The following is a 24,104-nucleotide window of genomic DNA, read 5'->3' as shown; positions in this document are numbered from 1 at the left end:
TTTCTTCCCAGGAGAGTGCATATTGTGTGTTGGAAATTATTCCAACTCCACAAATATATATTGAGTACTGACTATATTCAATGCAGAGCATTAGATGTTGCATTAGAAACAAATGCACAAGTTCAAAGTTCTGCTATCAAGCTCCTTAGAATCTAGACATAATTATTAAACCTTATTCCTTTTTGTTAATCAGCTTAACAATAACCCACAACCTTCGGACCAACTCCTTATTCCTTTTTGTGTCCCTAGTGTCCAACTAATGCATGACTCAAAGGCAGGATTAATACATATTAATTAAGTTGTATTGATTATTGCAGAGGGAATAAGCAGAGGAGAGATGTAATTCTCCATGTAGAATATACTATGTTTAGTGCCTTAATAAAGTAAAAAAAATAGCACTGGTGGTTAGAAAGAATCAAAGACATGTCCCTTTAAGAAGGAACCAGGAAAGCAGGCTTTTTGATGTTCTTTGAAAGTTGAGTAGAATTTTGCCAATGAAATGGATGAAGAGATAACCAGAGAGGAGCATCATGATAGTGAGGGAAATAGAAGGCACATGGGTATGGAACAGACAAATGGAAGCAGGGAATTATGGGATAGGTAACACTGAGAAATTCAAAGTTTGACTTAGGTATAGGGTACGTATAAGCTAGAATATTTAGTGATCATACCATTATGGCCTGTAAGGCTACATTAAGGGGCCAATCACAATCAAATAATCCAATGGTAAGGCAAGAGATTTGCTTTTAAAATTAGTTTAGCCAGCAGAGTTGATTAGTAGTGGGAAAAAAAGATTTGTATAGAGAAACAGCTTTTGAGGGCTATTGCAATAGTTCAGGCAGGAGGCAAATGTTTAAGTGAGGGTTGTATTTTGGGAACTGGAAGTTAGGAACAGAAAGAAGGTTTAATAATTATGTCTAGATTCTAAGATTCTACAAGCCAATGTAGGGTCAATATGACTATATGTGGTGGGGTGCATGAGGGATATACAGGCAGGGTCTTGTTGATTTCAGAGACACAAGGTAAAACTTGGCAACTATGGCTGAGAAAAGTGAAGATACTTGAGATTGATGGCTATGACTCTCTGGTTATATTGCTATACTTGTCCTTTAACATAGAAGGAATAGTAGCAAATAGTATACTCCTTTGCTATATCCCATAAATTTTGATATGTAATATTTTCCTTTTTATTCAGTTCAAAATACTTTCTAATTTTCCTTATTATATTTTCATAGATCAGTGGGTTGTTTATAAGTATTATTTTATTTCTTTTTTTTTTTTTTAAATATATTTTATTGATTTTTCACAGAGAGGAAGAGAGAGGGATAGAGAGTTAGAAACATCGATGAAAGAGAATCATCGGATCAGCTGCCTCTTGCACATCCCCTACTGGGGATGTGCCCGCAACCAAGGTACATGCCCTTGCCCGGAATCGAACCCGGGACCTTTCAGTCCGCAGGCCGACGCTCTATCCACTGAGCCAAACCGGTCCCGGCATATTATTTTATTTCTTAAAAAAATTTAAATATATTTTTATTGATTTCAGAGAGGGAGGGAGAGGGATAGAACCATCAATGATGAGAGAGATTCATTGATGAGCTGCCTCTTGCATGCCTCACACTGGGAATCGAGCCTGCAACCCGGGCCTGTGCCCGGACCTGGAATTGAATCATGACCTCCTGGTTCATAGGTTAATTCTCAACCATTGAGCCATGCTGATTATTTTATTTCTTAATATTTAGGGTTTTTTCCAGATATGTTTCTGTTACTGAATTCCTAATTCTTTTGTTGGCTGGAAAATTCTAGAAATGAAATTAGGTAAAGTTGGTTGAGGTCTTTTATATCCTTACTGATTTTTTTTCTACTCGTTCTATTATTTTTCTTTTGTTATATGGCTTCTCCCATATATTTTATATTTTAAAAATTATCTTTATTTGTTGAATGTATTGTAGATGTCCCCCCCCCACATTGACCCCTTCATCCCAACTCCCTTCCTTTACCTTCCCCATCCCCAGACCTTCATCACACTGAGAGAGATTTTAAAAATTAATAATTCTTGAAATTTTATTAGATTTTTTTTCTTGTATTTTGAAACTAAATGAATATTAGGTAAATAAGTATGTAGAATCATTATGTCCCCCCAATGACTTGACCCCTTTATCATTATACATGAGTCCTTTTATCCCTAATAATATTCTTTGCTCTGTAATCTGCTTTGTCTGATAGCCTCTAACACTCTCTTTTTATTAGTGATACCGTGGTATATAGTTTCTATGTTTAAAATATTGTTTAAAATATTGTTTCTTCATCTTTAAAGTGGATTTTTTTTTGTGTGTAGATTGAATACAGTCAAATGTTGAGTCTTACATTTTATTCTGGTATCATAATCTTTTTTAATTTGGGTGTTTAAACCATTTATATTTAATGTGAATATTGATGGGTTGAATCTGTTCGTTGTTTTCTTGTATTATCTCTTCATTATTCCTTTTTCTTGCTTTGTTTTTTATTTATTAATAATTTTTATGATTTTATTTTAAATCTTTTGTTGGCTTATTTCATTTCTTTTTGTTTTACTACATTTAGTGCTTGATTTACAATTTGTAGAAAACTATACAACTTATAATAGTCTTACTACTTCAAGTAATATTGTCCCACTTTACATTTGCTATAAGAAAGAATCTTATACTATACTTTCATTTCGCTTCCCTAGCCTTTATGCTATTGTTGTTCAGATATATTACTTCTACATATATTATAAACCTAAAAATTATAATTTTTGTTTTGAATAGTCAATAATATATACATATTCTTAATATATTTTTATTCATTTCATAGAGGAAGGGAAGGGAGAGATAGAAGCCTCAATGATAAGAGAGAATCATTGATCCGCTGCCTTCTGCATGCCCCATACTGGGGGTTGAGCCTGCAACCCAGGCATGTGCCCTTGATTAGAATGGACCATTCAATGATTAGAATGGACCATCCTTGATTAGAATGGACCATTCTTGATTAGAACCTGGGACCATTCAATCCATAGGCTGATGCTCTATCCACTGAGCCAAACCAGCTAGGGCAGTCAATAATATATAAAGAGATTTTTTTTTAAAACAGTCTTTTAGATTTACATATATATACACACATCATTTCCAGTGTAATTATTCCTTTGGGTAGATTCCAATTTCTACTTGGTAACATTACCTTCTGCCTGAAGGATCTCTTTAACACTTCTTATAGGATATGTATACTGTTGAGCTGGTAAGATTTTTTTCAGCTTTTGTATTTCAGAAAAAAAATCTTTATTTTGCCAGGTATAAAATTTTAGATTAATATTTTTGTCGAATTATTTAAAGATATAGATAAATCCATGTCTTTTTGTTTGCATTATTTTCAAAAATAAGTCTGCTATTACTCATATATGTTCTTCTGAATATGATGTGTAATTTTCCTCCACCTGCTTTTATGATTTTCTCTTTACAGGTTGTAAGCTATTTGATTATTTTGTAGTTTTCTTAATGTTTCTTGAGCTTGGGGTTTTTTGAAATTCTTGTATCTGTTGGTTTAATTTTTGTCATGCCTGGAAATATTTCAACCATTCTTTCTTCAGAATATTTTTGTTCACTGCCATTTTTTGTGTGGACTCTAATTATATATATGTTATATAGATTAAAATTATCTTACAACTCACTGATTTGGTTCACATTTTTATAGTGTTTTTATTTTTATTGTTTCTATTGATCAGTCTTTAAGTTCATTTGTCTTTTGGTTGGCATATATAATGTTTTAATTCAACTCAATACATTTTTCATCTCAGACATTTTTTTAATCTCTAAAAGTTAAATTTGAATTTTTATGATAGATTCAAGTCTATACTTAATGTCTTTAACAAATAGAATGCAACTATAATAACTGTTTTAATATCCCTGTCAACTCATTCTATTATCAGTTTCAATTGATTGATTTTTTATCCTCATTATGGGTTCTATTTTTCTGCTTCTTTGAAGGCTGATAGTTTTTATTTTTGGCATCAATTGTGAATTTTACCTTCTTGAGTGCTGAATATTTCTGTGTTTCTGGAAATATTTTTGTAGTTTTTCCCCCCTGATATGTAGTTGAGATACTTTTATTTTATTTTATATTTCCATCACCATTTATTCCCTCTATGCCTTCTTCCTTCACTCTCCACCCCCACAATCATCACAATGTTGTCAATGTCCAAGAATTCTATATTATTCTTCATGCCATCATTCTTCAACTCCCCAAATGTGATCCTTTGAATGTTTGCTTTTAAGCTCTCTAAGTTGAAACTAGTACAGCCTTTATTGTAAGGTTAATTTTCTCCACTACTAAGGCAATACTGCTTTGAGTACTCACCAATACCCATTTTGTTTTGAAGTTTTATACTTTAAAAAATATATATATATATTTTATTGATTTTTTACAGAGAGGAAGGGAGAGAGCTAGAAACGTAGACCAGCTGCCTCTTGCACACCCCCTATTGGGGATGTGCTCGCAACCAATGTACATGCCCTTGACCGGAATCGAACCTGGGACCTTTCAGTCCGCAGACCGACGCTCTACCGCTGAGCCAAACCGGCTTCGGCGAAGCTTTATACTTTTGATGATGGGAAAATAAACTATTCCTTGGTTTATGTGAGCTTTGGGATTATTCTTTCTGATCCTTTTGGATATCTTGCTCTAACTTTGGTTAGTTTCCTTATACGTGTGAGCTAGCTGATTAGTAATTGCTTAAATTTTTGTGAGGGACTCTGCAGGTCTCTGGCAGTCTAACTCTCCTCTGTTAGTCTGCTTATGCACTATGACCACCTTGGTCTCCCTAGAATCCTCAGCTCTATCTTCTTAACTCACTGAGACCACAAAGCTCTGTCTCTGAGCACTGCAGTCAGTGATCCCTTCCTTCCTCCCTTCCTCCCTTCCTCCCTTCCTTCCTTCCTCCCTTCCTCCCTTCCTTCCATCTTTCTTTCTCCCCGCTCCTCCTTCCCTCTCTCTTTCCCTCCCTCCCTCTCTTTCTCCCTCCCTCCCTCTCTTTCTCCCTGCCTCCCTCCCTCCCTCTCTTTCTTCCTCTCTCTCTCTTTCTTCCTCCCTCCCTCTCTTTCTCCCTCCCTCCCTCTCTTTCTCCTTCCCTCCCTCTCTTTCTCCCTCCCTCCTTTCCTTTCTCCCTCCCTCCCTTCCTTTCTTCCTTTCTTTTATTCCTCATTTGAGGATTTCTATTGATTTTTAGAAAGAGTGGAAAGGAGGGCAAGAGGCAGAGGAAACATTGATGTGAAAGAGACACATCGATTGGTTGCCTCCTGCAGGCAGTACCAAGGAACAAATTTGCAACTGGTGCGTGCCCTTGACCAAAATTGAACCCAGGATCTTTCAGTCTGCAGGCTGATGCTCTATCCACTGAGCCAAATCGGCTTGGGCAGTAATTTCTTTTTTTATGCAATAAGCTGTAAGGATAAACTCATTTGTTTTTCCTTTCTCAGAAATCACCGTCCTTCAATGCCTGCTGGTCAGTGTCTGAGAATTGTTATTATTTTTTTTTTTTTAGTTTAAGCCAGAAGGTTAAATTCTCTCATTGTTTGTCCATTTTGGTCAGTAGTATAAGTCTCCACATACATGAAGAAATTATATAAGGAATTTAATTGAGTGCTTCACACATAGAAAATTTTCAATAACAGATGAATACTATTGTTATTCCTCTGCTGTGTCCTGTTAGTGAAACTTTCTTTTATATACAACCTTCAATAGGAAGCCTTTTTGGACTATTATCTCCATGAATGGCTCATTAATTTAATTTTTATTCTTTGTATCCGCATAACTTTTACATACTTTTATTATGATAAAAATCTATGTTATAAATTTTGGTTTACTTATCTTTTTGTAGTATAATAAGTTGTAAATTCTTAGACAAATAAGTTCTATCTTGTTTTCTATTCTTAGTTTCTAGCAAACAATAGGTGCTTAGATATTTGTTGCAAAAAATGAACAATCAAGAATGTCTTATACCTTTTATAAAATGTTAAGGAGTAGAATTTTTGTTTGAAAGGAAAGAGAGGTGAGGACATTTGAGCAGATTAAAAGCAGGAACATATGCACTATCTTGGGAATCCAGAGAATAGAATGAGAACAAAAGTTGGTTTGTTGAGGTTGGTAATATAAAGTAATAATGATAATGATCATAGTAATAATAATAACAGTTCCTCTGAAAGTGAAAGAGAATAGAGGAGTGTAGAATGGGAGAAACATACTTTAGTGTGTCAATGAAACCATTTTCTGATTATATTGCTGTAATATATAATAGATGATAATATTGGTAACTTTATGTAAAGTTATTGTATGAATCCTTGTAACTTCAAGTATTGTAATAAAGGCTTTTAAACAAAGTGCTGAGAGAATACAACATACTTTTTGGGGTAGATAAACCTTGGAAGGAAGTAGTAGGGATGAGAACCAGAAAGGAATTCTAGCTAGTAGAGAATAACATAAATACAAAAATAGTATAGGCCCGTGGTCGACAAACTGCGTTTCATGAGCCACATGCAGCTCTTTGGCCCCTTGAGTGTGGCTCTTCCACAAAATACCATGACCTGGGCGAGTCTATTTTGAAAAAGTGGCGTTAGAAGAAGTTTAAGTTTAAAAATTTTGGCTCTCAAAAGAAATTTCAATCATTGTACTGTTGATATTTGGCTCTGTTGACTAATGAGCTTGCCGACCACTGGTCTAGGCTATAAATAAGCATAATGTAGCAGAGAGAACAAATGAACCTTGGAGTTGCATTCTAGGGCTTTACTCTCATCCCCACCATTGGTGTGACTCTGGACAAATTACTTAGCTTAAGACTCAGTGTCCTATCTATAAAAGGAGTGTGGTTGTTGGGAAGATTATCTGATGCATAGAGAACATTTATTTTATATCTGGCAGATAGTGGGTCCAATAACTATTAGTTTCTTCTTTTTAGACATTCTATATCTTCTGATGAGGAAAGGAAAATGCTTCAAGAAGGACTTTGTGACCTCTCATCACTTTGTATAAGAGCCCAGGTATAATATATATGTATATGTATATATATATAATTTATGAGTATAACTAATGTTCACACTTATTTCTGTGGCAAATGAGGGTTGTATTGAATTTTTGTGATTTAATACTAAGGCCTTCATAACTTTAACACCCAGTTTCTTTTCATTTTCTTGTTTTAACTTATATTTAAAATTATTGGGATTATTAGCTAAATGTTATATACAAATTAAACCATTGTACTACCACAATTAAATCTTTTTTATTTAAAAAAAATTACCATTGTTGTTTAAACTATTTCAGATGTCCCCTTTTCCCCCATTGACTCCTTCTGGCTGTATCTGCCCTGCCCCCCACCTCCCCAGGCCTTCACCAGACTATTGCCTTGCTTTATAGGGGACATAGCTATTGAATGAAAGGTCGGACAGATGACTATCAAAAATCTTAAATTTCCCCAACTTTCCAACCCATTTGTATTTATCTATTTCTGATATAATTGACATATATTAGTTTTAGCTGTAGGTTATGCATTTTATGAACACAATCACTTTATAAAAATCCTCACCCAAGGATAGGGTTTTCATTGATTTTCAGAGAGAGAGAAACATCCATCAGTTGCATGCCATATGTGCCTGGCTGGGGATCGAATCTGCAACCTAGGTATATGCCCTGATGGAGAATCAAACCTGCAACCTTTTGGTATATGGGATGATGCTCCAATCAACTGTGCCACCCTGCCAGGGCAAACGAAATCAGTTTTGATCTGAATTATCCATCATAGAATTGATACAATATAAAGTACAGAGTAAAGTTTAGAAACCTTTGACTTTAAAAAATAATCATAGTTTATAAATCTCCAAACAACTTATAAGTACAGTACGTAATGCTGTAGATCCTGGTTCAGGAAGAACTGCGGTTAGTCCTCTGCCTAGTATCTCAAGTGCTGGGAGCCCAGTGGTCAAGGATCTGGCATGGAGTGGCACCTGGCTTCATTTTTGCTCCCTCTGCCATAGACTAGTTCTTTGCATTTATGAAGCCTAGTCTGGCCTTGATGACAGTTTGCTTGGGTAGAGTAACTTTATTTTTTAGTTTAAGTCGTTTTGCCTCCAGGATGCTTGTAAACATGTTGAGAGGCTGAGTTTTTGATGGATCTCACAAAACTCCTCTATAGGGCATGAACTGAAACTGAGGAGCCGACGATATTAATAATTCAGCATTTGGCAGTGTGGTGGATATTAACGCATTTGTAGTTCACCTTGACAAACCTTGGCCCAATCACATTCAAAAATGAATTTAGTCGTCTCATTTTAGTCTCTGGTGAGTATTTTAATACTTTTTTCAATCCATATATGAAATAGAGAAAATATTAATCTCCTCTTAAAAATGCAAGGTTCATAGCCCACATGACTATATGTTGTGAAATAAAAGAAAATATGTTACAATAAATTGCCATCTTGATTTAATGAAAGTAATGTTTAGGAATTTTTATATTACATTATGGCTGATTTGGGATATTTTAAATTGCTCATTTATTCAAAATTTCAGAGCAAAGTACCTATTTTGGTATTTCAGGTAAACATTTAACTCTTTAACTTTAAACAACCAGTAAATTTATGCACTCAGTGCAGGTACATTTTATAAAGCATTTATCAAAAAACTGAAACATGCTAATTATAATAAGTACATATAATAGCTAAGTATATTCAGTATTTAGGACTTTACAAAAGTTACTTTCATAGGGAAATAAATGTATCTTCTTGTATTAAAATGCTTTAGGAATGACACAATTTTATTAAGTTATTAGTAATTCCAGGACACACCTCATAATTTGTGGGGCCATGGAATAATATAGCAATGACTGGAGTGGAAAGATCCTGATTCTTAAAATTTGGTGGCTGTTGAGCTGTATGAATAATCTATGCCCGTTGGCACATACCAAGTGCATTTAAAATTGCAAAGAAATTTTTTTTTAGTTACCCAACCTAGCTTCTTTCAGGCTAATGTAACTACTTTGTTGTCAGATTTCCTCTTTTGAAGGATATAAATGAGAAATTTAAATTTTTATATAAATGAAAAGTATATTATTTGGTCCTTGAAGTATTTGGGTCCATATTTTTACCTAGAAGACCTTACTGTTACATTCAAGTTGAACTATAAAGGAAAAGCTTACAAATTTGAGGTAACCTTTTGTGGTGATAAAATATGGTTTAAATTACTCAGTGAAAAACACAACATAGTAAAATTGAAATAAACATATCAAATGAAGACTATTTTGTTTTGTCTGTTTAAAAAATGATTTTACCTTTTAATGAATTTCAGTGTAGTCAGAGACTTATGTCTCAATATTATATTTTCATTAACATAAATCTTCAAATGGGCAATTATGTCCACATGATAAATATGTGGGGTTAATGAGGGTAATTTGCCACCTGTGTCATGAAGCAGCTCCTTTTGATTCTTATGTAAAAATTTCCGTAGTTTGCTTGGTAAGGCTTTGGAGGCTAAAAAATCTAAATTGAAAGGGAAAACATTTAACACTTTTAAAAAAATCTCACTCTTGCCAAGGATTGAATCATGCATCTGAAAATAAGTAGAAAAAATTAAAGGTGTATTTTAGATAGCAGATTGGATCCATTCAAAGAATTTGTAGGAGTGTCTTTATTATTCTGTGGTACTTAATAAATGGCATTGTGCTACCAGCTTAGTAATAGAAGTGAAATAGATTTGAAACTAAAAGCTAGTTTAATAACTTTGACTCAATTTATTTTCACTTCTGAGTTCCTTGCAAAGGAGAATGCACTACATCTCTGTGATCAACCTGAATTTCTCTTGCTCTGGGAAGTAATAAAGTCCACCTCGGCTTTTGACACAGCCTGAGTTACATGGATTAGGTAAAACTGATCTTAAAAGAGAAAAATTGGATACTCAGCAAACCCTAGCAGATATTTTGACACACTCTTCAAGCTGATAAGAGTTGTCATAAATTTAAACATAACCTTTCCTAGCACAGAAACTTCACTAATAAAAGGCTTTGAATATTTTATGAATGATCGAGCACCCTGCTTTGCTAATAAGTCCTCTGGAAGCTATGACTTTTAGGGATGGTTTTATTTTTGGAGGAAGGGGTATGGAAGAGGAGGTACTGATGAGGTGTCATATAATTTTACAAGTTGCATAACTGCTGTTAACTATGAAACTATTTCTGATTAAAATAACAATTGAGCTTGTCATTTTTGTTTTTTTTTCTGAACAGCTGCTGCTCCGGGGGGTCATTTCCTTGGAGAGCTTAAAAATAATTGTACTCCTGGTACATGAGTTACGTAGTCTTGTGTTTTACAGCAGAGCACAAAGTTTAAAGCCTATGGAAGAATGTTATTTGAAAGCTGTCAAACCATGTTAAAAAAGACTGCATCGTCAAAAGGCCCTGGTGGCCACGATTCTGCATGTAGCCTTGTCTTATTCATTATAAAATGCATGTTTATAAAGTTCCACAGAGCATCCAATTCCCAATTCACTTATATCAGCAAGACTTAACTTGCTCATTAATCTAAATTCTTTTGCAACTTTAATCTACATGTTTAATTAATCATAAAATGAGGCGGTAAGTAATTTCAGCAATGTGTGGCTTGTTATCAGATGCATTTAATCACTCTTCTGTGAGCTCATTTGGAAACACCTGAAGATGTCGAGTGCAGTTTGAATAAGCATAAATTATTCTTTGTCAGTGTACTTCACTCAACTAATAAGACATTAATTTAAAAGGCACTGTTTGTCATTTTTAGATCTTTACCAATATTTTTAGCTTGGCAATATAACTCTAATTGTATATATGATTCACAACTAGTGCCTGACATAGGAAGGGGTAAGAATTTAATTCATTTTTCTTATTTACATGTAATTATGTCATGTAATCTTAGTTTTTAATGAGGATTAACCATCTTGTAAGTATGCATATACTTTTGGAATAAGGTCCTAATGAATTATAGTTAGAAAAATTATTTGTTGGTACAAAGAATTGTGACTCCTTGTTTCTTGCCTAGGTTAGGTCTGAAAGAGTGTGAGGTGTGGGAGAGGGCATTGATTTGAGAGCACAGGTATTGCAGAGAGATTATATAATGCAGATATTAATCTTTAAAAAAATCCAAGTAATATAATTATATTTAGCTATCTCACATAATTACATATGTAGTCCTTAAAAGGTCCAGGTAGCCTAAAATAATACAGTCCCATTCTCCTCTGTCAGTCTCTTAACATTATCAGACATTCAATAACGATTTTTAAAAAGCCAAAAAAACAAGCACAATAATAACAAAAAAACCACTCATAGCTTCAGAGCAAAAAAAAAAAAAATTCATGAGAGCTGAATGAGTTATGTATCTCGATGTCAGGAGTATAGGGATAAAAATTGTATTTTATAGGATGTCATCACCTGTCCTGTTTATGCCACGAGAGCAGTGACACACGGTAAGAATAATTATCTCAGTGGAAACAAATTTATTTACCTGCCGTGGAACATCCCTGTTTATCTTACTCATGAACTCATCTCGCTCATATGCTACCCATGGATTGGCAGCAGTGAGCTAGAAGGGATGATTCCTGAAAAGGAAATATTGGCTTGAGCTGAAATATAGCCATATTCTCCATTTTTGTTCGACATGCACATCTCCTGGGCTTCTTCCTTTTCTTCAGGGATCCTTTACACTGAGCTGACATTTATATGTCCATTTCTTACTCTATGACTCATGATTATGTAAAAACTTTTCTTTTTGTTTTTCTTTCTAAGGGAAAACAAAATCCCAGAAAGTATCATTTGTACTGTTGAGGTCATATAGACCCGAGTGGCATAACACAGTTAACTGCCATTTACCCTTATTTCACTTAAAGAACTAGGAATTGTTTTTTTTAGAACCTCTAATGAAAACCTCTAATACTGGGTCCTTCTTTAGAATCATCTTTGAAAACAACATTCATTTGAACTTAACTTTCTTGTTAAGAATACTTTTTTCATTTCTATAGAATCTTATTGATCTGCACATACAGTCTAATATTAATGCTTGTTTTGTTTTGTTTTTTTTTTGGATAAGGAACCTCTCAAACTTTCCTAATTCTCCTTCTCATGGTAAAAGCTGAGATAATTTTTCCAAACAGATATATTTTCTAACTTGTTGTTTTGGGTGCAAAGAAAGAACACAGTGTCCACCCATACCCCAACTGATGTGAAACCTGCCCAATTGTCCTATTAGGTCCCTCCACACAAAGAGAGTGATGTATTTTATAAAGTACTAGAGGCCCGATGCACGAAATTTGTGCAAGGGGCTCAGCCCTCACAGCCGCGGTGGCTTGCCTCAGTCCTTGCAGCCCCAGCTTCATCTGGAAGGTTGTCTGGAAGGACATCTGAAAGGTCATTCGGCTATCTGGTCTACTTAGAATATTATGCTTTTATTATTATAGATTATATTTCAGCATAGCTATTTGTATGACTTAATTCAAGAGGAAAATAACTCAGTTCCATGTAGCTCTTATAGTCGCAGATGTTCACATATGTGCTTTTGCGCGCACACACACACCTTTATCCAAAATGCTAACAAACTAACTCTTTTGCCCAGTCACAAACAAGGACATACCACTTAAGCATGCTTCTTCAATGGTGGTTTCACAATTGGTTAGAATGAATAATACCCAGAATTATGCACTACTCCAATGGCTGCAACTGAATGAGGGTGCCTTCCATCTCCAGCTGAACTGACAGAGATGGCTAGCAGGGATCTGATTCTAATGCCACTTCTATGGCTGAAGGATAGCATGCTGGTAATGAAAGGGATTACTGGTGGCAGAGAGGGTTGGGTGAGATGAGTGAGGAGCATGTGCAACGTGGTATCCACTAATACATGTGCTCTGGGGGATGATTTGGAAAGCCTGATTGGACAGTCTTCAGCTGCTGTGGGGCTTCAGGCTCAGCAGATGAATGAGAATGTCACAGTGCACTTGGTTGCAGGCAACACTTCTGACCTTTCATTACAAGTCTCAATAGCTTATATTAAAATTGAAGAATAATGATATCTTAAATTATGCTTCATGTTACACCTCAGGAGAAGGCTTGTATCTCCCACTCCTCTACCCTGGTTTCTTAAACAAGTTAAATTCTATTTTAATTAAAAAAAAATGTGTAATTTCCTACAAAAACCTTCATAATTCATGTCCATCCATCTTTCCTTGGAATCAAGGCTTTGTCAACAATTGCTTGTTTTTCTATGGCGAGCTTGTTTTTCTTAATCATTAGAAATTGGCTTTTATTAGATCATTTAGGCATCATATCTGTACAGTATATTTGATGCCTTTATGAGAGTTCTAATGCTAGATGTTCAACATTTTTATGTGTCCACATAGCCTTGCTCATATATGAAAACAAGGCATTGGGTTATACAGATGGTTAAATGTGCATTTAGTTACTGCTCAAGAATTTTCATGAGAATGGATTGACTTGTATGTTTGTTAATTTCTTTGTGTCCTCAGCTTAGAAACTTTTTGTATTTTTTAAGGCAGCATCTGAATCACTTATACATACACTATTATATTTGGACACATGTAAAACATCTTGAACCTCAGAAATTGAATTATATTCATCCTTTTTACTTCAAATCTGGCAAATTTTATGTATTTTTTTTATTGTCAACGGGAAAGTATGAAAAAGGAGAGTAATGGAGATAAAATGAGAGAAGTGGTATTTAAAAAGCTTTAAAGATTTAAGTTGTCAGAGAAAACAGTTTGATGAATTATGAGTGAAATAGAAAGAATTTAGTTTCCCAAAGAAATACATGGCTCAAAGTGTAGGGGAAAAGTGCTTGGCAAAACAAACTATGTATTTTTCTTAACCCAAGGAGTTCACAAAAACAAAAAAAGAAGCATTTGGCAAAGTAAAAACTCAGCTGACTTCATGCCTACCAAGTGAAAAATCTGATTCTTTATCATCTAAGCACATAGTTGGGTAACTCACAGAGCTACCCAGTGTATAGGTTGCAATGGCAAGAAGCCAACAGTGAAATCAAACTCATAAGCACTCTATAGAAAGCCCCTCAAATTACTGCTGTGCTGTTGCCAGCTGTACTGCCAGGGAACAAGAGCTGTACATATTTCTGTGGAATGACTAGTTACTTAACGCAGCTTGATTGGCTCTGTTCCTGGCCCCGTTCTCTTTGGCTGACAGCTGACCACCATACTGGTTTGGTTTGAAATAAGACCAAAGAGAACAAATCACTTATATGCACCTTCCTTTTGTGTATTGCTTTCTTCCTGCCATCCCATACATTATCCGTATCTTATATATTTTGCAAAAGGAGAGATTACTGAGTTTCTTTAAATAAAGCATGTTGGGTGACACTGCTGCCCTTTGATTCCACAAATCATTTTTTAGAGAGTAGTTTCCTTGGTCTTTTATTTGTAAGTGCTTGAATTTATTGAATGTGAAAAGAATGACATTTGAAATCCTTCTAATTATATTATTTTTCTTCATTATAAATCATCCCTTAATTCATGATTCTAGAACTAGAATGATTATTCAGAAATCTTTCTCTCTTGCCCTTGGGTAAACTGATAGGTAACTACTTTTGTCTTATAGTCTTTCAAATAAGAATATAACAAGGGATATCCCCAAGGGCACTAAATGGCTTCAATTGCTATAGTCCATGAATTAGAGAAACCTTTAAATGAATAAGGTGGTTGGCTCTTTCCCTTTTATGTGAGAGCAGTGGTTTCAGCTCCTCTTAAGTTAGGGTTTCAAACAATTTTTTATTCTGATGCATACTGGGTCTATTCTGACCCAGTATGCAATGTTATATAACTGAGATAAAAAGTTCTCATGAACGATATTTACTCTTTTTACATGTGATGTGTTCTATTTTCTCTTTCCCCCCCTCTCATTTCCTTCGCTTCCTTTGTTCCTCCCTTCCTTTATCACCTTTTCTTTTTAATAAAAATTGCTGATTGGCACTCAGAAAATTGATTATTATTATCCACTCAATAGTTTGAAAAATACTGCATTAAAATAGGTATTTTTTTTTGTCTTGATATTCATGTTCTTTGGTCTGCCATTGTTTTTTTTTTTTAAATTATCTTTATTATTGAAAATAAAGAATTTATATGCATATATGTGTAACCATGGACACAGACAATAGTGTGATGAATTCCTGGAAGGGGGAGAGGAGTCAGGTGTGTGGTAGATGGGGGTCAATGGAGGGAAAAAGAGGTCTGACATTGTTTTTATATAACCGAGTGTACACCATAGGACTCTAATTACATTGGCTGTTTTGGTAAAATCATTAGGAAATAACTTTTGTACTCTACTTAGTGGGATATAATTTATTAATAACATCATATATTAAGTGCTTAATTGTGCCAGATGTTGTGTTAAATGCTTTATATATATTTGTCATGAAATTTTTTTCATATAATTCTCATAATTACACTGTGAGGTAGAAAACTGTTACACCCATTTTTATAGTTGATGAAATTGAGTCTCAGAGTCTCAGAGTCATAAGCTTTCCTAAGAGTAACAGTATAAATGATAGAGGCTGAATTCAAATTTAAGATTGATTGTCTCAATGACGTGCTCTTTCAACTCTAATAATTTCTTAATTTTGGCATTAAAAATAAATGCTGAGAAAAACAGACTTGAAATGATAATTGTCACATATTTTTAATAATGTGAATTGAAACTTCTTATGAAATAATTATTACACACTAAAAAAATGGAAAAGAAAGAAAAGAAGAATGAAAAAAAATCTTCAGAGCCATGGATAAGAAAACTTTCTCTATTTAAATTTTGTAAATTAAATCTTGTAAAAGTCTTATTTTCAGGAAAAAAATAGATATTCTTGGAATTACTCTTTATACTACAGGACAGGATATTTTAGCAAGTCAGAGGAACTCAAATATGAATGAAGAGTGGAATTTTCCTTTTGTTTTCCATAATAACTAGGTTTGTTGAAGAGAAAGACTGAGAAAAAAATGACCACCATGCCTGGTTTTGAAGAAAACCCTGTTTATATGTGTAACACATTAGAGAAATTGTTTGGAATCACTTTGACTATGCAGAAATGTGACCACTGAAATTCTTAATCAAGTTGTGGGGCTATCAGTTCCATAAAACTAAGTGAAATAAGAACGAGTATTTGTGAAAGTAATTCACTTACCTCATTTTTCCACAGTCTCTCTGCAAAAGAGGAAATATTTTAGAAAGAAAATAATGGGTATGGTTGGCTTTTAAGACCTCTTTTCCTATCCTCAACCACTGCCACATTCTTAGGTTTTAATGCAAGACAGTTTCTGTCTCTCTTCCCTCCTTTCTCTGTCTCTTTCTCTTTCCCTCTATCTCTCCTTCCTTGCCTTCCTTTCCCCTCCTCTTCTCTTCTCTTCTCTTCTCTCCTTTCCTGTAACTTTCCTCTCTCCTCCTACTTTCCCTTCTATCTTCTCATTTCCTCTGCCCCTTCCTTTCGTTTTGCATTCATACATGCAATCCTTATATTTTTCATGATAACCTTTATTCTTTTATTAGAAAGATGATTCTTGGAATTTTTAAGTAGATGGATCTTGTCTCTGCTTATTAAAATGATGATCTAGAAAAAATGAAACAATTTCTACCTTCTTGTATATCTTTCTCCTATTGGCCAAACATATACTCTCAGAAGAAATGTTCAAAAGTTGACATCTACTTTGTTATCTTCTTGGGAGTAAGATGTGTCTTTAGTCACTGTATGAGCATTAAAGAGAAAACCAAATATTCCACAGTGAAAATTACTATTGACTCAGGTACTTCTGCCGCACTAACTATAAACATACTTTAGTAAGCACACTTTTATACAAGGAGTTGGACTTGTTCACTATGTAATTGCTATATGATGTTACCCCAGAGGAGAATTTAAAAGCAAGCAGGTGTGCTAGATCTAAGCCTCATTGAACTCAAGGTCAAGATACTAGGACTAGCTTTCTCAAGTGTACTCAGACAAGGTGGAATAAGATGAACTTGGATTCAAAGATACTACTACAAAAAAATGCTTTGAAGGTTAGAGGAAGGTAAGAAGGATTACTTTTCAGTGATAGTAGAGTGTAATAATAATATTATCAGTATTACGTTGAGATGTGTTGATAAAACTCCCAAATAATGCTGTGGGTAGACAGATTTGATTTATGAGAAAGAAATAAAAACACCCACCGACATATCTGCAACCTTATAGGGCAAATTCACAAATATACAAATCATGGGGTAATTTTGAGTGTTTTGGTAGAATGAAATGCAAAACAAGAAATAAAGCAAATACATATTCTGATAAGATGGGCCTAAAGAAGAGCAACATTCACTATTATTTGGAAAAGATTTTGCAGAGTTGGTGGGTTGTATGTTTCAGGTTCCCTAATTTATTGAGTCTAAAGGAACAAATCTAATGTTACCATGGTCTTATCTTACTTATATATTTTAATGTGAATCTTTAGGTAGTATCAAAACTTATACTTTTTTAGATATGAACTCTATTCTTGATTCAGGATTCTTCTGTATCTTAGGATTATGTGATGCTGTCAACATATCACTTTCCTAAAGTGTCATTGGTTCTAGTACCTCTTAAGGTAACCAAAATGAATTTTTATAATGGAGCAAATGCAGCAAATGTTTTGAGTTTGACTCCTATGTGGAAGCTAATTTTGTTTTGTTCTATACTTTAGCTTTTAACTTTGGTCAGCTTTCTTGGTCACAAGGAGTAATTCGTTGCAAGAAAGTGGACCTATTACCAGCAATTTAGGATCGGCTTAGGCAAACTTCATCTTTACTCTTTATCACTTTTAATTTCACTTTGTCCATTTCACTATTTCTAACAATGATAGATACTTCACTTTTCACTATCTTACACCAATAGTTCCATTATATAAGTAAAGAATGCATGACTATATGTATATAATGCCAGAATAATTTCATAGTAACAACCTGCGTTAGGACATGTTCTCTGGGTCGGGTGCATTTCAGGGTAAGAGGGATGGAAAAGGACTAATATTTATTGAGTAGCTATATAGGTTATCTCATTTAATTCTTGCAAGAACTCTGAGATAAACTGTTGGAATAGCACACACCTTTATTAAAGAGCAAAATTGCCACAGATTCTTATTTAAGGACAACACTTTAAGAAAATGCCAACTTATCCTTGCCATTGTAGTGGGCTGAAATGAGGAATAAATGAGCTATAAAGATATAAGTGAGAAAATGTGAATGATAAGGCACAAACCATTACCATTTGCCTCCCACTGACAGTGAATTATTGGACATAATGCATCTAAAAGTGGAACTAGCACTGTAATCATTGCAACTTTATAAAATGCTATCTTCGGAAAGATGAAGATTCACTCTTCTGCTCAAGTGAGGAAACACTTGTTCCAATAGACGTTCATGTATATTGCCAAGATAAGGGAGCCGTGGTAGAACCAGAGGCATAAACTGTTTTAAACATGTTAGTTTAATTTAACCCCTGGGAAAGAGATCTTTTGTTGCAAAGCGTTTTTGATATAAAAGAAAATATCCTGAAATAACATATTTTCAGTTTTTTTATTTTTTGATGCCCCACTCCAAGTTTAATTAGATAATAATTACCAATTTTTAAACAAAATAATAAAAAGTAGGTTTTAAAAAATACAGAGAAGCTATCTTTTTCTTTACTTTAAAAGTTTGTGGAGATTTTGTCAAGCATCTAGCTCTGTGGTTGATTTATAATAGATGTTCAATAAATACAGAAATGAAATGTGGAAATAAATATGTGCACATTCATTTATTCCTTTTTATTTTTAAGTTATTATTGAATTTATTGGGTGACATTGGTTAATAAAATGTAGGTTTCATGTATACAACTCCTTAACACATAATCTGTATATTGTATTGTATGCTCACCACCCCAAGTCAATTCTCCTTCCATCACCATTTATCCCCCCTTTAGCCTCTTCTACATTCTCCCACCCCCTTTCCCTATTTATTCCTTTTATAATCAAGAGACATTTACAGAAGGTTTAATGTGTTTCAGATAGACATATTGGAGATTTAAATGTGAAGAGCATACTAATGCTAGCCTTTAGCTAGCATAAAAACCTATTGGAGAGACAAGTGAAGAGAGAAATTATAATAACACATAAGTTGTAGAATTAGGGTATGAAAGAAGTAAGAAAAATAGAAATTTGCAATTTGCCAGGGAGAATAAGGGGGAAGGCTTCATTGAATAGATAGGTTAATATCTGAGCTGCTTCTTAAAGGAGTAATGGGAATGTGGAGATAGAATATTCTGAGCTGAGAATATAGCATTTGTTAAAGTACTCAGACATTGAAAGGGCCTACTATGTTTTGAGAATTGTAAGAATTCAGTATCATTGCCATGGGTGCAGTAGAAGGGTTAGGGAAAGAGATTAGACTGGAAAAAAACAATACATGAGAGTTTTGAGTGGTGCCATTGTTTTCTAATATGAACTTGGAAAATGTTTAATTTTAGTAAGATGGAGATTTTTCTAGGATATTAAACATTTTACTAGAATTTTCATGATACAACTTTTAGTGCTTTTACTATAGCATTTGAGATATTAAGCTGTTAAAATAATGAAGTTATGCTGAGAATGATGTGATATGAAAGGAGTTTGGATTAATGTATTGAAAAAATTGCTAGTCACTTTTCCTTGAAATTGTGCTTTTGGAACTTACTTGTACCTTATCATCCTTACTAGACAACTTGTAGGTCAGTCAAATGGATTTACTTCCAAATTCTAAGAAGTAAAGGCACTGAATGCTAACATAAATGCGGTTTATTTATGGTTAATAGTTTTTATTTTTGCTTTTTAAAAATAAATATTTTTATTGATTTCAGAGAGAAAGGGAGAGGGAAAGAGAGATAGAAACATCAGTGATGAGAGAGAATCATTGATTGGTTGCCTCCTGCACATCCCTTAATGGGGATCAAGTCCGCAATTTAGGTCCTTGACTGGAATAGAATCTAGAACCCTTCAGTCTGCAGACTGACACTCTAGCCACTGAGCCAAACCAGGTAGGGCTATTTTTGCTTTTAAGAGAAAAAGAAAGCTATGCAAAACATGTATATGCATATCATCTCACTAGCTTCATGAAACTGCTAGCTGGGTATATTTTTGTTTTCTTCATTTTGTGAGCTTTTTAAGATATATACTTGTACTTTGTGTGTTATTTGTACCATGTGTTATATATACATATGCTTTTAGACTTTATTCCAGATGCATTTTCACACCTGGAGATGCTCAGACTTTATAATGTTTAATATTTAAATGTTTATTTTTATTCTAGAGAAAGAAACACCTTAGAGGTTTCAGACTTTATTTTAGAAAAATTACAGTTCCTTCAACTTTAAATTGCTTCCATAGGTCACTACTAGATTATAGAGAGCATGATGTGCTTTTCAAGTTGAAAAGTTTTCCAAGTAATAACAGCAGTGAAAATTGTCAGAGAAACAACTAATTAATCTCTGCTCCTTTACAGCTGTTTAATGCAATGCATAACTAAAAGTCCTGTTAAATTAATTAATGATTTCAATTATGAACTTTTCTCCAAAATGTTATGATTCGTATCAGGCCGATAATGCAGTGACCTGGGAGTGTGAAATCTGTGTTATGAAGAGAGTCGCCAGTTAATTGATTCACAAATTATTTAAAGTTTGTTGCACCCCAGGGAGTGCTCAGTTTCATGACAGTCATTTCTTAAAGTGTACAAACTGCTTTTTCACCTTAAGAATGTCTTCAGTCATTAAGCACGGTAAAGTGCCAGTATGTTTCTGGGGCTTGGAGTCATCTTAACATCTACGATTTAGAATAGGTAGGTGAATATGTAGAGATTAAATCTATGTTGGAAGGAGAAAAAGTTTAGCAAATTATCAGTGACTCTTTTTCTTCATTGTGTTTACTTTAGTAATTTAAAATATTTTTCTAAATATCACCCCTTAAATTTTTTTGCATTTGTTATACATTGAGTATATTTCATGTTGAAAGATAATTTAATTATGCATTCTTAAGAAATTTTGAGTGGATAAATAACACAATAGAAATTGTTTTGATAACTGGTGTTCGAAGCATTTGGATTGCTGGTAGGTCTGAAATGCCAGTCGTAAGTGTTGGAGAAGGTGCTGATGTCTCAATGCAAGAGTATTAATTTCTATAGGACACCTTGAGTCCTTTTTATAGTATATAGGAAAAAATTAAGAGAGTCATATATACTTGCTTTCAATCTCGTTATTTTATCCATAACTTAAATAACAAATAAAAATGTACATAAGGGGAAGGGAAGGGATCGATAATATCATTAATGTTTTATAATACATTTATTAAAGTTTCATTAATGTTTCTATGCTGGGCTCAGGCTGATTTCAGAGAGGATGATATGACCATGAGTGAAAAGCTTGTTTTGACTGCCTATGGCTAGCTGAGGTAGAACGGTGATACTCGAGAGAGTCTTTAGCAGGAGAAGAGGGAAGTAGGGAACTCTGTGTCCATTGAGTGGTAGGTACATTATCAGTGGGCTGAGTAATTTTGTCTGCTCCATTTGCATATTTGGACTTAATGAATAGCTAAAAAGTCTAGAGCTTTTAGGGTGGTTAAACAATATCCTTATAAGTTTTACTCCAATTTGATAGGCAGTGTAAGAAAGACAATTTTAGTTTAATATAAAAAACACATTTTGTCTGTCAGTTCTGAATTGGTAGATGTAAATAAAGAATGGAGCAGGAAGCTTGTATTTTGGACAAAGTTTATATTTGCAAATTTTACTTATCCCGGTAACTCTTCTGTTTAACTTTTTTCATTTTTTTTGTCCCCCCAAAAAATCGTCAAAAAAGAAGATAGAGGAACAGTATTATTAAAAATAAGTTTATCTTTGTTAAACTTGCTGCAGGGCAAAAAGAAATTGACTTGAAAAGGAAGTAAATTTATACTAATTTTTGCATTGTAGGAAATGTACTATTTCAGACACTGTCTGACTGCTTCTGTTTTCTAAAATTAAGGAGCCTATAATCTCAGCACCATTAACAAGTGCTGTCATTCAGATACACAGTGTCTGGCTGATTTAAATAAAATGAAATGAAGATAGTTGTTTCTGGTCCCTTGGCTTCACTCATTGCCATAAACATATGCTCTGCGTCCCGCTTCTTTCCATCTTATTTATGACTTTAATTTGTTGTGTGGGCTGCGCTAGAAATTAAATTTAATATAATTCTCCAAGGGACCCTGTCATATAATAACATGGTAATTTCTGTGTATCCTTTTGAAAAATGAGGAAATTAATTCTTCCTGACATGTTCTAATTATTCCAGTGTGAACGGCAAATCCGTTTTTCCTAGCCCCTGAAGTGTTATAGGCAAATGGCTGGTGTTCAAAGCTGAGGTGCTAATGCTGACCAGCAGTGCGTTTAATTTGAAACATGAGCAGACACCTTTCAACACACCTTTGTAATATTGGAGTACTTTACAGAAATTAATTCACTACTTATTTGGCAGCTTAGCCTTGGGGTTATGTTTTTTATTCATCAATACTATAGTCATGTTAGCATAATATTTCCTGTTTCCTTCAGTGCTTGGTGTCTATGCATGGAACTTAAAATGTGCAGTGGATAGTTCAACTGTACGAATGAAAGAGAATCCACACACTTCAGAAGTACTAGTTGTATGCCAAATTGTGTTTACACTTTATAGAGAGGTGTAGTGAAGTCTTGAATGTTAACTTAATTATAGTCTGTGGTTAGCAGCTTTAACTGAAATTACACAGTGTAGAAAATTTTGGTACAGTCTTGCTATGAAAAGACTATTATACACTCTGCTGCCCTACTGTAGTTTCAGTTGTGGAAATTCAATTTATTATATGGGCAATGACGCCATGAAAAGTCAGTTTGTGAATAAAATTTATGACTAGAAATCTCAAGTTCTGAATTTTGTGTGGAAGGAAGTAGCTACACCTTGGGAGATAAAGGATTTGAACCTTTTTTTTTTTTTTGTACTGTTGGTCATGTGAGATGTGTGACTTATTCATTTGGATCATTAGGATTTATTTATAGAAGATCTATGTAGTATTTCTTTAGAGGAATAACAAAAGGAGCTTCCTGATACTTGGTCCTTTATCTGTAATCTTAATTGTAAAACCAGCTATTATATACATTTCTCTAATCAGGTCAGTTACCTGGGTCAGCCCTAATACAGTTCCTTTGTTTCAGGGAGCAGTTGATAAATGCCATTGCATATTGGCCATTTATTGTTATAATTAACAAGAAAAATGAATGCCCAAGATCCTAGTTAGGAGATAGAAATACAATTAAACTTAAATAAAAGAGGTAGAATTGTGTTTGGAATAGCAGTAATCAAGGCTCTCTGTTTATTTTTGTATCTCTATATTACACCAGAGAACCGGTGCACACAGATGGGGTCCCTTAGCCTCACCTGTGGGGATTGGGCCAAAACCAGCTCTCTGACATTCCCTGAGGGGTCCCTGGATTGCGAGAGGGTGGTTCTTGGGTGACACACCCCGGAATAGGGCTCCCTCCTCTCTAGTTCCAGGTACATCACCCAAGAACCACAGCTGCCAAGTCACTGCAGCTTGGCAACTCCTGTGTTGAGAGTCTGCCCCCTGGAGGTCAGTGCGCATCATAGCTACCGGTCAGGTGGTCTCTTAGGCTTTTATATATATAGATTACCTTTAAATTTTAATTTAAATGGGAGAAATAGAATGGTAGTAAATAATTATTTTGATAAATAACATTAATATTTTCTCCTATTTAGCTGCTAGATAAAATGTTATTTTTTTCATTAATCTAGTGGGGGCTACCGTCAGATTTAGATTATAGATAGGAAGGAATTTATGACTTCTCTGTCTTAGCTTTCTCTTATACTAAACTGATGAAAAAAGGGGGCTTTTTTTTTTTTTTTTTTTTTTTTTTTGGCTTGAAATGGGAGAGAAAAGACTTAGTTATCCCCCCTGGCCAGTGTTGCTAAATATTTAGAGAGTGACCCTGTACATCAAAAGGTCTTGGGTTTGTTTTCCAGTCAGGACACATACCCAGG

General features: G+C 34.3%; 1 protein-coding gene across 2 annotated transcripts in view; it reads left to right on the top strand.

Annotated features, from left to right (window-relative positions):
• Positions 1–24,104, top strand: part of SOX6 (SRY-box transcription factor 6) — a 522,879-nt gene that overhangs the window by 91,137 nt on the left and 407,638 nt on the right. Inside the window, exon 3 of one of the 2 annotated variants that reach the window (XM_084895473.1) lies at positions 6,965–7,046. The exons of the other annotated variant lie outside the window; for it this stretch is intronic. The gene's annotated coding sequence lies outside the window, so the exon portion shown is untranslated. The remainder of the gene's footprint in view (positions 1–6,964; positions 7,047–24,104) is intronic. 2 annotated transcript variants of the gene reach the window in all.

Source organism: Pipistrellus hanaki (assembly GCF_964339955.1).
Source record: "Pipistrellus hanaki genome assembly, chromosome: 9".
Taxonomy (NCBI): domain Eukaryota; kingdom Metazoa; phylum Chordata; class Mammalia; order Chiroptera; family Vespertilionidae; genus Pipistrellus; species Pipistrellus hanaki.
This window is presented reverse-complemented; position numbering and strand designations above follow the sequence as displayed.